We start from the raw sequence: 16,070 nt of genomic DNA, 5'->3' as shown, positions 1-16,070 counted from the left end.
CCTCAAGTCAAACCTGCATGGTGGAGGGATACTGAACATTGTGATTTCCATCAAGGGAGAGGACACAAGACAAGTAATTGTCATAGATTGAAAGATCTTATTCAGGATCTTATTGACTGAGGTGAAATCAAAATCGAAGGGCATGACCCAAAAACAACAAACAATGATCATCTGATGTTCAAAAATCCACTTCCATCACAAGATCAAAGGGGTCCTTCCACTTCCAGGAGAGGCACTGATACCACTGATTATACACAGGCTCCATATAATTACACTGTAAATCACCTATATGATGCTAGTGAACAAATTGCAACTATAACCATAAAAAAACCCAGCTCCAATTGCAATGTTGTTACACGTCGCAACAAGGTTACCATAAAGGCAGCTCCACAAGGCACCATCTCCATACCAAAGCAGTACAATCTTGTGGAACAATTAGACAAAATGTCGGTGCTTATATCCATTTTAGAGCTATTGCGCCTATCTCCATCCCATAAAACAATCTTGGATCAAGCTCTCCAAGAGGCATCAGTCCCTGCAAACCTAAATATAGATCAATTCCAAGCCATGGTTGGAAGTCTAAAGTCATCACCTTGTCTCACTTTTTCTAAAAGTGACAAATCTTCCTTCCAGCAACCTCATAATGCTTTGCTATACATTGAAGGCTTTATCAACCAACATAGGATCAAGCGAGTCTTGATCGACAATGGAGCAGGCTTAAATATTTGTACATTGCAGTTGGTCACCACTTTGGGATATGCAATAGAATCAGTGGATCCCCATAAGAAGATCACAATCAAAGCCTATGATGATGCAGAGCATTCATCCAAAGGAGTTGTGGTACTACCAATCTGAGTGGGCCCTGTGGTGAAACACATCATCTGTCAGGTTCTTGACCTTCCTTTGCCATACAATCTATTGTTAGGAAGACCTTGGATACATGCCATGCAAGCCGTTCCATCTACCTACCATCAATGTATCAAGTTCCCACATAACGGTGTAGAGATCACAATCTTGGGTGATGCAAATCCCTTTGCATATTGTCATAATATCAGTCATCAACCAGAAATTACCGTTCCTAACAATAGAGAAGCCATTTCCTCCACATCATATATAAGTCCAGCCTCTCTTGCCACTTCAAACACCACTATACCCAAGCAAGAAAAGCTTAAGATGAAAATAGCAGAGGAAGGTCCTGGGGAATACAACTTAAGTCAACTCTTTGTGTGGGACAAATGCCCACTTCTCCTAGAACACATGGCAAACCGCAACAGTTACTTCAACAACCACTGATCATGCCAGCATGTGCTTTTACGCCTTTCATCCTTGGGAAGAGTCAAGAAGAAGAAACCAAAGATGAGGACTTAGCAGAATGGATCTATAAAGATCCCATCACCACTGATATGCCGCAAGCTACACTTCCCACGGATCAATATGGCAAAGGCCTCCTCATTATGCAAAGAATGGGTTATGATGGTTAGAGTGCTTTGGGACCTTGCAAACAAGGAAGACATGAACCACTGTTGCCGAAATTAAAGCCCAAGGATAATGCAGGCCTAGGCTTTCAAAAGGAGATCTTTCCTTAACTCAGATTCAAAGGAAAACCCAGCAAACCATTATATCAGCCTATTGCAAAGAGGACACCTTTATTATCAAAGCAACATCAAACACCATCACAACTGCCCCACCGAGGCTCAAAATCCCAACACAACCATCTACAATGCCAATCATCCCACCAATCAAACCAGTAATCCCATCAGCAACAACAATAACATCAATAGCACCATTAGCAACAACAACTGTATCAGAACCCATAGCAGTATCTACAACACCAACAGAAGCAGCTGAGTCAACATTACCGATACTCCCCGTTTCAGATTCATTGATCCGCATAATTCTTTCGGCAGCACTGATCATTTCATCTACAAAGGTACATCAACGATCACACCTGCAGTGTTTAACACAAAGGACATCTCAGTATGGTATAGTAAACGGATGCTGGAAAGTGTTTCAGAAATTGACTCACATGAATGGGAATTTGATTCCATTCAGCTTAATACTTCAGATGAGGAAGACACATCACTACCTCCACCCCGCAAAGACATCCTTGTTTACGGAGAAGCACAAATAAAGACTTCTTGGGTTCCTGAACTGGAAACATCTTCCACAGACCCTACGTCTTATCCTATGCCTGATTTTGACAGGGAGAGTACCATCAATGACCTTCACCATAATGTCTTAACCCTCACTGATACATCTAATGAACTTAACCTAATCGATGAAGTAATGCCCATTATCCATCCTGAACTCATCGAATGGAACCAACCTAATCCCCCATGTCTTGACCACTTCCAAAATGATGAGGCCATCATTGACTTTTTGGAATTAAGGGATAACCTACCAAGTGGGGATCACAAAGCTGGATTCGCCATAGAACTTAATAGCACAACATATTTCGGGGCGGATGCCAAACCTTTCAGCTGCAAAAATATAACAATAAAACATGGATCTTCCAGTGAAAACCACATCGTGGCACTGTTTGATTCAACAAAAGTAAAAAGAAAGAGTGTATCCAACCGTTAAAACCTCTCTGAGGTGCCTAAGGATGAAAGGTTTGACATCCTTCCCTGCATCACACAACAGGAACGATCAACGATTCTCATCGAGGAAACCAAAGAATACAATGTGGGGACTCCTGAAACTTCTCACCTCTTACATCTGGCATCTCTTTTAACTCTAGAGGAACAACCTAAATTCATAGAGTTCTTTTAGAAGTGCTAGATTAACTTTGCATGGTCATATGCAGACATGCCTGGGCTTGATCCTGATTTAGTCATGCATCACCTCACCGTAGCGGAAGGAGCCAAACCTATCAAGTAAAAGCTTCGTAAGATGCATCCTCATATTGCAGTATTAGTCAAAGCAGAACTCAAGAAACTCCTAGATGTTGGTTTCATTAGACCAATTGATTATGCAGATTGGATATCCAATAGTGTGCCTGTTGGCAAGCCCAATGGGGGCATCCGTATTTGCACTCACTTCAGAGATCTGAATAAGGCATGTCCTAAGGATGACTTCCCCCTACCAAACATCAACATCATAGTGGACCTAATAGCAGGACATGCCATGCTTTCACTCATGGACGGCTTTTTCGGATACAATCAGATAAAGATTGCACTAGAGGATCAACATAAGACAACCTTCACATGTCCATGGGGCACATACTACTGGAATGTAATGCCTTTTGGTCTCAAGAATGCAGGAGTGACCTATCAATGAGCAATGACCACCATCTTCCATGACATGATGCATACTATGATGGAAGATTATGTAGATGACTTACTAGCAAAATCACTCACCAGAGAAGGGCATCTCAACATATTAGATAAAATCTTTGATAGACTGGAACAGTACCATGTTCGACTCAACCCAAAGAAATGTGTCTTTGGGGTAACCTCCGAGAAGCTTCTAGGATACATTGTCTCAAGCAAAGGCATTGAGGTCGACCCAACAAAGGTAAAAGCAATCATGGACATGCCACCTCCAAAGAACATCAGTCAGCTAAGGACATTACAAGGACGACTACAATCCATTCACATATTCATTGCACAACTAGCAGATAAGTGTCACCCCTTTACACATCTGCTACACAAAAACATTCGCTTTCAATTGGATGCAAGATGCCAGCAAGCATTCTAGATGCTTAAAGATTATCTCATGAATACACCATTATTGATCCCACCAGATCCAAGTAGACCTTTGTTACTCTATATATCAGCAACAAGTACAACATTAGGTGTACTATTGGCACAACATAATGTAGAAGGGAAAGAGTGTGCTGTTTACTACATCTCTCGTACATTGGTGGGATATGAACTCAATTACACACCTATTGAGCGAGCTTGCCTAGCAGTAATCCTGGCAGCCACTAAACTGAGGCACTATCTGTTAACACACAAGGTACAACTCATTGCAAAGATTGATCCACTCAAGTATTTACTCAACAAAGTAGCATTGACAGGCCGCTTGGCGAAATGGGTGATGATTCTAAGTGAATTTGACATTGAGTATGTAGACCGTAAAGCTATCAAAGGACAAGTCATTGTAGATTAGTTGGCCGAGGCAACTCTCATAGGTGATCATCCTCTCATTTCCAATTTTCCAGAAGAGGAGATATTCATGATCACAACAACACAACCGTGGAAACTATACTTTGATGGTTCATACACTAGGCATGGCTCAGGGGCAGGCATTCTGTTTATCACACCTCAAGGTGACAACATCCTGAAGTCTTACAGGCTCACATTTCCATGCACCAATAACATAGCAGAGTATGAGGCCTTGATCACAAGACTCAGGCTAGCTGTACAATGGAAATTACAAGAACTACAAGTATATGGCGACTCCCAACTGGTCATTCGACAAGAAACAAATGAATATTAGACTAAGGATGATAAACTCATGCCATACAAGAAAATGGTGGATAGTCTAAAGGCATCATTTACTACTATCACCTTTGAACATATACCAAGAGATCAAAATTGAGTTGTTGATGCTATGGCTACCATCGCATCTCTCCTAGATCTTCCACAAAATTCAACACGCTACGAGTTCTTGGTAGAATAGCTTTGGATCCTTGCTTATGATATTCCCGAATCCGAGATGATATGCCACCTTGTCGGTTCTGAACCCCCATGGTATGGTGAGTTTTACACCTATCTCCATGATCACACCCTTCCTCCCAACCAATCAAATAACCAACGTAAAACTTTCATTCGTCAAACCGCTCGATATACTATTATTGCTGAAACCCTATACCGACGCAGTCTTGATGGTACTCTCCTTCGATATCTGGAACAAGATGAGATAACAAAGGCCTTGGAAGAGGTACATGAAGGAGTTTGTGGAACTCATGCAAGTGGTCCGTCACTAGCCAAGAAACTCCTGCGCAATGGATACTATTGGCCATCTATGGAAAAAGACTCCTACTACTTTGTTAGGAAGTGCAAGAAATGCCAAATTCATGGAGACCTAATACATGCATTGGCACAAGAATTGCAACCAATCATGACACCATGGCCTTTTTGTCAATGGGGCCTTGACCTTGTGGGTAAAATCCATCCATCTTCATCCAACGGCCACAAATTCATTATTACCGCCACCGAATATTTCACAAAGTGGATCGAAGTTGTTCCACTTACCCAAGTTACGGTCTTCCTTTCAAGAATCAGGATGTCCGTGAACTCTATGAGAAATTTCACATCCAACACCACTTTTCCACTCCCTATTACCCACAAGGCAATGGTCGGGCCGAAGCATCGAATAAAAACATATTGAGGATCCCAAAGAAGACAGTCAATGATGCTAGTTGTGATTGGCATGTTCAATTGAATCCAGCACTATGGGCATATCGAACTAGCGTTTGAACCCCTACAGGCACAACTCCCTACTCATTGGTCTATGGGGCAGAAGCTATTTTACCTATTCAAGTTGAGATACCATCACTATGGGTTTCCTTGCACAATCTCATCGATGATGAAGCATACAGAGTATCCTGTCTTCAGGACTTAGAGCTACTTGATGAGAAGCGACAAGCTGCATACAATCACCTCGAAGCCTCTCAGCAGTGCATGAGCAAAAGCTATAATCATTGAGTTAGACCTCATACATTCGAGGTAGGTGATCTTGTTCTTCGAGAAAATCCTCGTAACCAACCCAACCGAGAACATCAAGGAAAGTTTGAATCAAATTGGCTGGGTCCATATGTTGTTACTGTTGTATTTGGGTCCGGGGCATATTAGTTGGCTACTTCAGAAGGAGAACCACTAGCAGATCCGATCAACAACATGCACCTCAAACGGTTTTATACCTAAAAGTTGTATAGAGCGTCAGGCTCCCATATATACTGGCAAAAATACCAAAAACATCCAGATAAAATGACCTAAAGAAAATACAAAAACACCAAAAAGAGTAAAGAAAAATCATGCATCCAAACGGTGAACAACCACTCCGGTGGCACCTTGGGTAAGTGCAATGGTGAAAACCTGGCAAACAGGTGCCACTCGTAAGGCTATGGCTCCATTGTCTTTCAAACTTGTTGCGATCACATCCTCATCCATCCGTTCAAAGACATGGCTTGTTATTGGTCTACAATCAAGAAAGTACTCCATGCGTCTTGCATCCCACTTTTTCATAGTCATGTCTAAACTGGGGGCAATGCCTTTAATCTAGTTTGATGGAAGTGGATTATACATTATTCTTATGATTCGTTGGGTTCTTCATTCAAAACTATTTCACAAAATATCAAAAACATTGGAAAACTATTTCACAAAAATCCAAAAACATTCAAAACTATGTCACAAAATCCAAAAACATTCAAAACAATCATCAAAATCCAAAAAACATCAGAAAACATCAAAATCAAACAAAAACATGGCAACAACCTGTGCATACTCATCCAAGAAGATACCAAACAAACATTGAGCAAATCTCGCACGATGATCACTTCTCCAATCGACCAAACAATCAACATCAACACTCAAAAACTGTCTTCAACAAGGATGCATCCTTCCTTACCAAAACAAAGACAAAAATTACGTTTTCTTTGGCAAGAAAATTATGTTAAGCTATCAAATACTCGGTTGATTTATGAGTACAATCATTCATTTATCTGTATCAGGTTCCTACAACATTGTTTGTGTATTTTCGACGCATTATTTCGATGAAGTTCTGGGGCATGTACTAATGGTGTCTACGTGGGAAGTTCACTAAGCTACATGATCTTATGCAAAATACAGTCCTAGATCACTACAACTTGCTGACTACAACGTATACCTCGACCATATGAGCATGAACCATTACCAAGGATCCATATTCTTTATTCTTTATGTACATACTGTTTGCTTACAAAAATAATGCTCCTTCTTTGGTTCCTCCTTATCCAATTTGGATAAAGGTTTTTGTCTCTTATTAAGGTATGAACTTGTCTCAGGATATGATCAGCCCAAGATCAAGGAGGATGATCCAAGTCATGCATAAACGGAGATGACCCTTGTCTGTTCTGCAAGTAATACTCTGATCAACTTAACCCATTATATCAAGTTGTTTGTATTAACTTGCTATATCAAATCCATGTAAGAAATACTCTAGTCATCTTGAATCATAATGTCAAGATGCTTGTATTTTCTTACAACATTTTAAAAGCTCAATGATGAAAATAGAGCACTATGGATTGCCATTTTATCTCATCTATTTATATATTGCATTCTATTGCATATCGACCATCCATTCACTCATTCATATGTATGATTTGTATGCAAAATGTGAACAAAGTTAAAAATGTGCAGTGTTGCGACAATTGAGTTGGTCTTGGATACAATCGCGACCGAGTACTCTGATACATCATCAATGCATCATGCAAAGTCTCGAAAACCTTGCATTCATCATGGTCATATCATCATCATTACATTTAGTTGCACTTTTGCATCAAGTACATTCATGTCATTTTTTTTATTAAATTGCATACAGTTCATTTAATTTATTAACATTAGTCTTCTTATATCATTTGCATCATTGCATAATCATTAGATTCATTCATATGATCAAATTGTCCTTGATTGTATTAACCATTTACTATGCATTCACCTAGTGTCAGTTATCCATTATCATATTATCATCCTTTATTTTCCTTTATCATGTATCATTGCATACATTCATTTATCAGTTATCCATTATTCCTTTATCAGTTAATCCATTATCATATTGCTTTATAAGTTATCCATTATCATATTATCATCCTTTATTTTATCATGTATCAATGCATTCATTCATCCATTATTAAGTGTCTTATTATGCTCATTTTTAGGATTCATTTACATTGCATTCATTATCCTTTTTTTAATTGCATTAAGGTGCAGTTATTAAACCATAAGTTGCATTATCATCACATTATCATTTTTACTTAATCATATTTAGGCATTTAAAATCATAAAACCGTTTGTCTCCAAACATTGGTTCATACCATTTTATATATCCATTATACATATTCATTCATTTATACATCATCATATAAATATTTGTACTTTACATTTTGTTTATCCATATTACATTCATCTAAAAAATCATCTAGATGCATATCCATACATAAACCATTCATTCTTTGCATTAACATCATTGCATATCATTATCTAACCATTCATTCAAAATATTGCATGCATCATTTCGAATATATCAAATAGGAAACACCAAAATCTTGTTCATAAATCAGCATAAGCATACATCATCATGGCATTACATACATAAAGCATTACATCAACCAAAACATGCACATATGTATAAACCTGCATTCATATGTCAGTATCCAACATCATAAATCATCATAAAAACATGCATATAGGAATCATCTCATAAATGCATACATATACACGGATCCATCTAAGCAATACAATCATAAAAACACCATCCTGCATAGCATCCATACATCACAATATGCATATAATCAAAATATGGGATCTCCTCATATATATCATCTCATGTATGAGAGTACAATGAAGTCTACAAAATCGGCTACCAAGAGCCATCCAAGACATAGTCCAAAATAACAATACAAATATATATATGCATAATGCTCTCTCAGATGCCACTCTGACCAGATGCTACACCATCATCACCACCTGCTCCCCCACTAGTCCCCATACCATCCGATCTATCTCTCCGTGGTGGCCCCATCAAACCCCCACTAGCTCCTGCACCCCCTGACCTGTCTCTCCGTAGAGGACCCATCACACCTCCACTGCTCTGCATCCTCTGGGTTCGCATGATCTGGCTTGTCACATCTGTGAATAGCTCAATGCTCGCTGATTGGATGGTACCATCTGCTCATATAGGCCCCGCCAATAATCAACCTCTCCACCTGCTCTCCGTACCTCCCTCACCAATGCCTCTACAGATGGCCCCTGTCCCTGTACTCCCTCCAAAACCCTCACTCTCTCCTGCAAATGGACCACCCTGTCAACAACCTGATCTCTCTCTCGCAGCACTATAGTCAGCTCCGACTCTCGTGCAAATAGCTGCACATCTCTCGCTGCAACCTCTGCCTCCAGATCCTCCACCCGTGTCTCAGCTACTGTTAGTCGAGTATGCAAATGTGCTAGCATATGCTCTCGAGGATCACCACCCCTTGTCGCTCCCTCCCCTGTCTCCATAGGTGCCTCTCTAGTAGCTCCCTCCCCTCTGTCCATCGGGATCTCCCTCTCCATACCATGACCACCTAATCTGACTCCTCCCGGCACCAACGGCCCCTGGGATATCTGTAGTGGCAATCCACCTCTCCCTCTCCGCTGGACCCGACCACCCAAGCCACCTAAACCACCACCTCCCCCACCTCCACCATCTCCTCCTCCTCCTCCCCCACCTCCACCATCTCCTCCTCCACCCCCACCATCTCCTCTCCCTCCTCCACCTGCTATCGGTCCTCGACCTCCTCTCCTCCGTCTCCTTCCCCTCTCATCCTCAAAAGAAGGAACCGGCTCTGATGGATCAGATATCCGTAGAATCAGATGCGCTACTATATATTGTGTATACTCATCTAACACCCCAGCATCCACCACCCTCGGTCGTATATCCCATGGCCTCGCCTGAAGCGTCTGGAACTCCGCCAATGCCTGATCATATAGAAGTACTGGCCCCCATGCATACCTCTCTCGGACCACTCTCACATACTCTCCTGATCCTCTCAGCAATCCTTGTTGCCGTCCAAATTGTCTCATCACCCTGCCTGGCACCTGTCTCTCTACATGATAAGATGTCCTCCCGATGAGGAATCAGGTCATGAAAAAATACGGCAGTGCCTCCGCATCATCCTCCTAGGGCTCGCACTCCAGATAAGGTCTCTAAATCACGACATCCCAATCATCCAATGTCCGCCGCCACCACTCTAACTTCCCCAGGTGGTGTTGACTCATCATACCACTGTACATAAACATATAGGGCTGGTTGACTACCCAAAATCTCAAACTCACTGGTTGGGTCACTGGTAAGTGCTCCCATGCCGAAATGTGCAGCAACGTCACTCCCACTGCTAATGAGCCCCTCCCGCAGTATACCACCTCATGCAGCTCCTGATATAAGTGCCCTAGCACACACGGTCCCCAGGCAAATTGGGTCCCCTCTGTAATCATCATCTCGATCACCTGCCCCCAACCAAGGACCAGACCATGTGATCGCCTATCTGGGCACAGTAGTCCTCCCACAATGCCTGACAAAACTGCTGGTAGAGGCTCGTATAATGCAGCGATATCCTCCCACGTTATGGAGCCATCATTAATAAACACGTCCTCATTAAAGACTCGCTGAACTGCTATAGTCCCCCATGATCTGTCATAAGTGACTTGCTCACCCCGAATGAGAATATGAAGGATACGCCACACATCTTCCAAAGTCACTGTCATCTCCCCTTGTGCAAGGTGAAATGTGCACGTCTCATTGTGCCAGCGCTCTGCTAAAGTTGTAATCAACCCATGATTCATCTGAATCACGGGCATGTGCATCACATCGTACAACCCAGCCGCTGCAATACAATCAATTTCGGCCTCTGTCAGCCGATCCCGCAACCCCTGTGTCGCTGGATGTCTCTCGCGTAACTGTAACACGCGTAGATCCTCCTGCATACGAGCATCAATTAATCATCATCAGTTGTTTTATTTTCAAACTTTCTTAAGTTTAAACCTAGACTATCAACAGATACTTTGATCAAGTATCTTCGGGTTTCAACAGGTAAGCAATCATGGCACACCTAGACTTCAACAGACATTTATCCTAATGATCTAAGTCTCATCGGGCTGCAATGGTTCAAAACAACTCCCACTTCGCATCGCCATCCATCCCTCATTGGCATCGGGAGATTTTTTTCACACAAACTGGGGCATCTATTACCTTGCAAACAACAATGCTATTTTGCAAACAAAAGCGCTACTTCTAGACAATAGTGCTAAACCCCTAACAAAAGCGCTTAATTAGCTATGCAAAAACGCTAAAACTACAAACGCACTACAAGAGCTATGCAATAGCGCTGCTTAAAGACAAAAGCGCTCAATTGACCCCTCCATAGCGCTAAAAAATAAAAACGCCTAAACATGCCTACAATAGCGCTAGTATTTTCAAAAGTGCTCAAACAACACCACAATAGCGCCATTGCAGCACAAAAGTGCTAGTTAATTGGACAAAAGCGCCAAAACATAGTTTCAGCACTATTGTCCTGACTCAACTTGGACTCAGCAAAAAACATATAAAAAATGCATGAAATCCAAAATTTTAAATTTGCGTACTGCTGGTCCATAGTCGTCTGGCCACTGAAATCGACGGACTCGCTCGAAACGGTGCTCTGCAATAGGTACCGGCATCCTGACTGCTAATCGCTCCTCTCAAACATCACTATCAGAGCTCTGGTTTCACACTGGTCACGGTAACAAATGATCATGTTTTCACCCCTTTCTCCCCATTTAAACCTTTCGTCGTCACCGTAACTTTCCCCCGCTCACCGTCGTAGTCCCTGTGAACTTCCCGAGCCTCCCATTTCTCCATTTTACCTCCGATTTCTTTTATTTTTCACCCGCGTTGCTAACTTCTTCTCTTCTACCACCCTGCCAATTTTCATTCTTTTTTGAGAGATTGCTCGATTTTTTTTCGAAAATTTTTGGCCCATCTCTCGAGGGGGCATACCACCCACTAAATTAACATTTATGGGGCATATTTCTTCACACCTATTTTTCTTTCTTTGAAACGACGCAATTAACCGCACCGTCTCAAAGAGGGGCAAATGTAGCCACATAAATTTGTCCAAATTACTTATATGAATATTTCGTATTTATTTGATTAAAAATCCACTAGCCATCAGTTAATTAATTAATATTTAATTAATTCATCTTCAAACATCTCCTATTAATTAAATAGATTATTCAATTTATTTTAATTAATTAATTCAACCAAATTCACACTCAATTAAATGAATAAATATTATTTATTCAATTTAATCTTCTTTCCTCTTTTAAATAAATTAAATTAAACATTTATTTAAATCATTATCCCCCCCACTTGCATTTTCCTACACATGCAACTTGAACACATTTATTTAAATAAATGAATTTTATTTTAATAAAATCCTATTTTTCCTCACCCATCAAATCCACTTGCATTCCTAACCCCCTTCTAGATTCTTCTAAGCCCTTCCTAATTAACCTAATCCATCCCCTAATTATTGTCACATTCCTAAGCAACTTGGAGTCACTTCTCAAAAACTTCAATGTCTTTGAAAAACATTTAATGCTTTGTGTGTTCAACAATTTAACCTCCAAAGTCTTCCAAAACCACTAATGGCTCTTACATGACCATTAATGGCTCTTGCATAACCATTTATGGTTATTTCAACTTGCACTCATGTGTCTCCTCAAGCATTTATTGCTTTGACCATGTTTATCCCTTTTGCCTTTGCACAATAGTTTATCCATAGGATAAAAGCTTTATTCTTTGAATAAAAAATTTATTCATTCAACTAACCTTGACCCTAACTTCCAAGTTAACCTTTAGGTCATGTCAAGCATTTAATGCTTATTCCCTCTCCTCTCAACTTATCTCATATTGACACTTGTCATCTTGGGATTGGGTTGAAAGCCCTCACATGGATCTCAAAACATTCAATCCTGACCATTGTTGAGATTACTCAATCTCATACATCCATTGCTCCATTTTCCCTATAAATAGAGCCCATTTCTTCATAATCTAGATCCTGAAAACTTGTATGCATTTAAGCTATACGCATTTTTAGAGAGCATTTAGCATAAACTACTAATATCTTGTCATTTTGGTTAAAATAAATCATTTTAGCATCAATAACATAGTATTAGCTTTTTATTCACATTTAGAGCAAATACTTCAATCTCAAACCTCCATAAGCATCCATAGTGCAAAAAGCTGCTGAGAGCTACACTATTTTGGAACTTGGAGAGGAGAGGAACAAAGGAGAAGGAGCCAAGAGTATGGTAGAAGGCATTTGGAGATGTCTTCTTGCATTTACATTCGTAGTTAAATGTTTTACTTTGTTCTTGGTGTCTCTTTTGATATGCCTGCTTAGGTTGATCTTTGGTTGAATAACACTAACCTTAACACTTGTTTCTTGTTGTTTGTGTGTTATACTACCACAGGTTTTTATCCTAACACTTGCCCTTTTTGCAGAGCATCAAAAGGTATATCCTAATCTTGCGTAGGAAGTGGGTTAGGAATGGGATTTGGAAGGATGCTTTTATCTTGAGATGGAAAGGGATCATCTTGGAAGAAATGGAAAGGTATAAGGGGATCATCATGGGATTCTAGTGAAATAAGATCTTTTTCAATCATTAGATGGGATTGAGGAGTTTTGGTGTCTTGATCTTGATTTATGATAGGACTTGTTTCTTCATTCTTTAAATTATCCTCTTGACATGGAACCACTTCTAAGGAAGGGATAGGATTTTGCATAGGCATAGGGGATTCTTGGAAGGTTTTCATATTTTGGCATGATGGGGAAGCATTTTGAGCAGGACTCTCTAGAGTGGGTACGTTTTGAATTGGAGTGCATGATAGCATATGATATGGGATTTTTAAATCTTTAGAGGAACTTGTATCAATATTGGCATTAACTTGGATTTCCATAGGAGATAGCCCTTGAAGGTAAACATGAGAAGTTTCATTATTTGAAGGAGATGGTATGGATTGTTGCTGAGAAGTTTTAGGAGATGAAGGCATCATGGAAGGGATGGAGGCCACATATGGAGTCGTGCTAGACATAGGTTCATGATTTTGATCATGCTTAGAAGTAGTTCCTTCTTTTTCTTTAGGCGAGTCATTAGGATCTTCAATTTCAATGACACCATTATCAATGAGATCTTGAATCTTATGTTTTAATTCCATGCAATTCAAAGTCTTATGTTCATTTTGTCTATGATATTCACAATACTTACTCAAAAATTCACATCCCCATGTGGTCTTTTTAGGCAATATGATAAGATTATGCTCAAGAAGATCTTTCAAAGTCGACTCAATAGATTGCCCCAAAGGTGTAAACTATCTATCTAGAGGATATTTGGAGGAAATGTATTTATGTCTTGGTGAAGGTGTCTTGTGAGCTTGTTTGAGATTTGGCTTTTGATTGTCAGATATTTGCTGGTTTTATATTGTCAAATCATATAATCGTTTTAGCATTCCTTGAAGTTTCTCACTCTTAATATCATGCATTTGTTTTTCAAATGGAGCCATTGATTTATTTTGTTGGATTTTCAAGTCATATATTTCTTTCTTGATATATTGAATCATTTGGGCCAAGGTAGCCATGGGAATTGGATCTAACATAGCCATTTACAGTTGATAGTGAGAGGTGTGTCAAGGTGAGATCAAAGCTAGTTGTTCGTTGAGGCCAGAGGTTGATGTTCAAACTTATGCTGGTTAGATACACCGACTCCAATTTTGAGTCAAGGCTAAGTAGCCTAAGTGATACTCGAGAGTGAAGTTTGGACAACAAATTGGTTTATTAGATTAGGTTGATTGAGATAGCTAAGAGGTAACTGACAAAATCATGCAACACAACTGCAGAAGGTACACTACCAAGGTGTCTTTATGCTCGGGTTTAGAAAACTAGGAATAAGCTTGTTGTTTACGTTTCAGGACTGATCAAACAGGATTGTCAGAAGCCTTGTTTTTAGTAAACTTGACAAACTTCTAAGCAATGACTCGTACGATAAACTTTCAATATTCGGACAACAATCCAAGGGTTTCTAGATGACAAATGCAGATACTCTTACGAGTTGCTGCCTATGCTCAGACGACAATTTAGTACTTCTCAGATGACAAACTATGAAGGATGATGATGACTTGTACGACTCAAGAATGGACATAGGACGAGTTTTGACAGATGTTTTATCACTGACTTGGTTTTTAGTTTGTCTTTCAGTTTCAATTTGATGTTTCTGATTGTTTGGAGGTTTTGTTTCAACTTTTTTGAGGGATGAAAAACATAGCAAATAGTAGGTGTAAAATGATAACAAGCACAACACGCTAACCCTATGGAAGTTGGCTGAGAAGGAAAACCTTTGCCCGCAACCTAGGTACACACCCAATAGCTAATCAAAATATAGTCGTTGAGTCTCACACAGTGGATTCTCAACGCCGTATTAGCTGACTCCAAATGCTAATGGGGGCACGATATGGTGAGTAATCTTGGGGGGGAAACCAACTAACCCCTTGCACAAAGATTATCCTCCTTTTTGGAGGTGAGTCGGGGAGCTTCTAACCTAAAGTTTGTATTAAGGGTTTCATTTGGAAGAACCTCCCGATTGTCACGCAAGCATGATTTAGATACAAAACCCAATAGGATGTTGAAACCATGTAGTTACGCAAGCGTGATTTAGACCGTGAGGCCCTACAAGATGCTCAACATGAGACACTCCTCATAAATGAAGCAGTGCCACTGATTATTTCGTCTCTTGAGACTTTCACCCCATAAGTATTTTATTATAGTGAGTTGGATTCTTGGCTTTGGCCGGACTCACTTGGGTCGTTCCCTCTCACCAAGACTTAGGGGCTTCTCGGGAGGCAGACCCTCTAAAAGGTATCAATAGATCTCAAATTCTAATAGAAAAAACCTCAAGGTCTGGATTTCTGATTGTCCAAATGAATAAGAGCATACTCTCCTAATCTAGATTTTTCCCAAAAAACATGTAAAACAAAGTTCTTTCCTTTATAGAAATTGAAGTGTTCCTAAAAAGATTAAGGAGACAGAATGTTTGTTTGTATCTCCGGAGGCAACCTACAAAACAAAGATATCAGTAGTTCGGGTTTATAATCTTTGGCAAGCGTATGTTTAATGATTGAATTATTCGTCAAGCGGACCTACAAACATTAAAAGCCCAAAATTGATTGCCAAAATAAAATAAAATAAATCATCAAAAGAAAATTCTAGCATGCAAACTATAAATTAAACTAATCTAACAAGAATTTCCATTCTTTATGACTATCCTAGTTATGACAGTTTTGATAGTATTGCA

This window comes from Cryptomeria japonica, chromosome 8, assembly GCF_030272615.1.
Source record: "Cryptomeria japonica chromosome 8, Sugi_1.0, whole genome shotgun sequence".
In the NCBI taxonomy this organism is placed as follows: domain Eukaryota; kingdom Viridiplantae; phylum Streptophyta; class Pinopsida; order Cupressales; family Cupressaceae; genus Cryptomeria; species Cryptomeria japonica.
Note: the sequence above shows the minus strand (reverse complement) of the source record.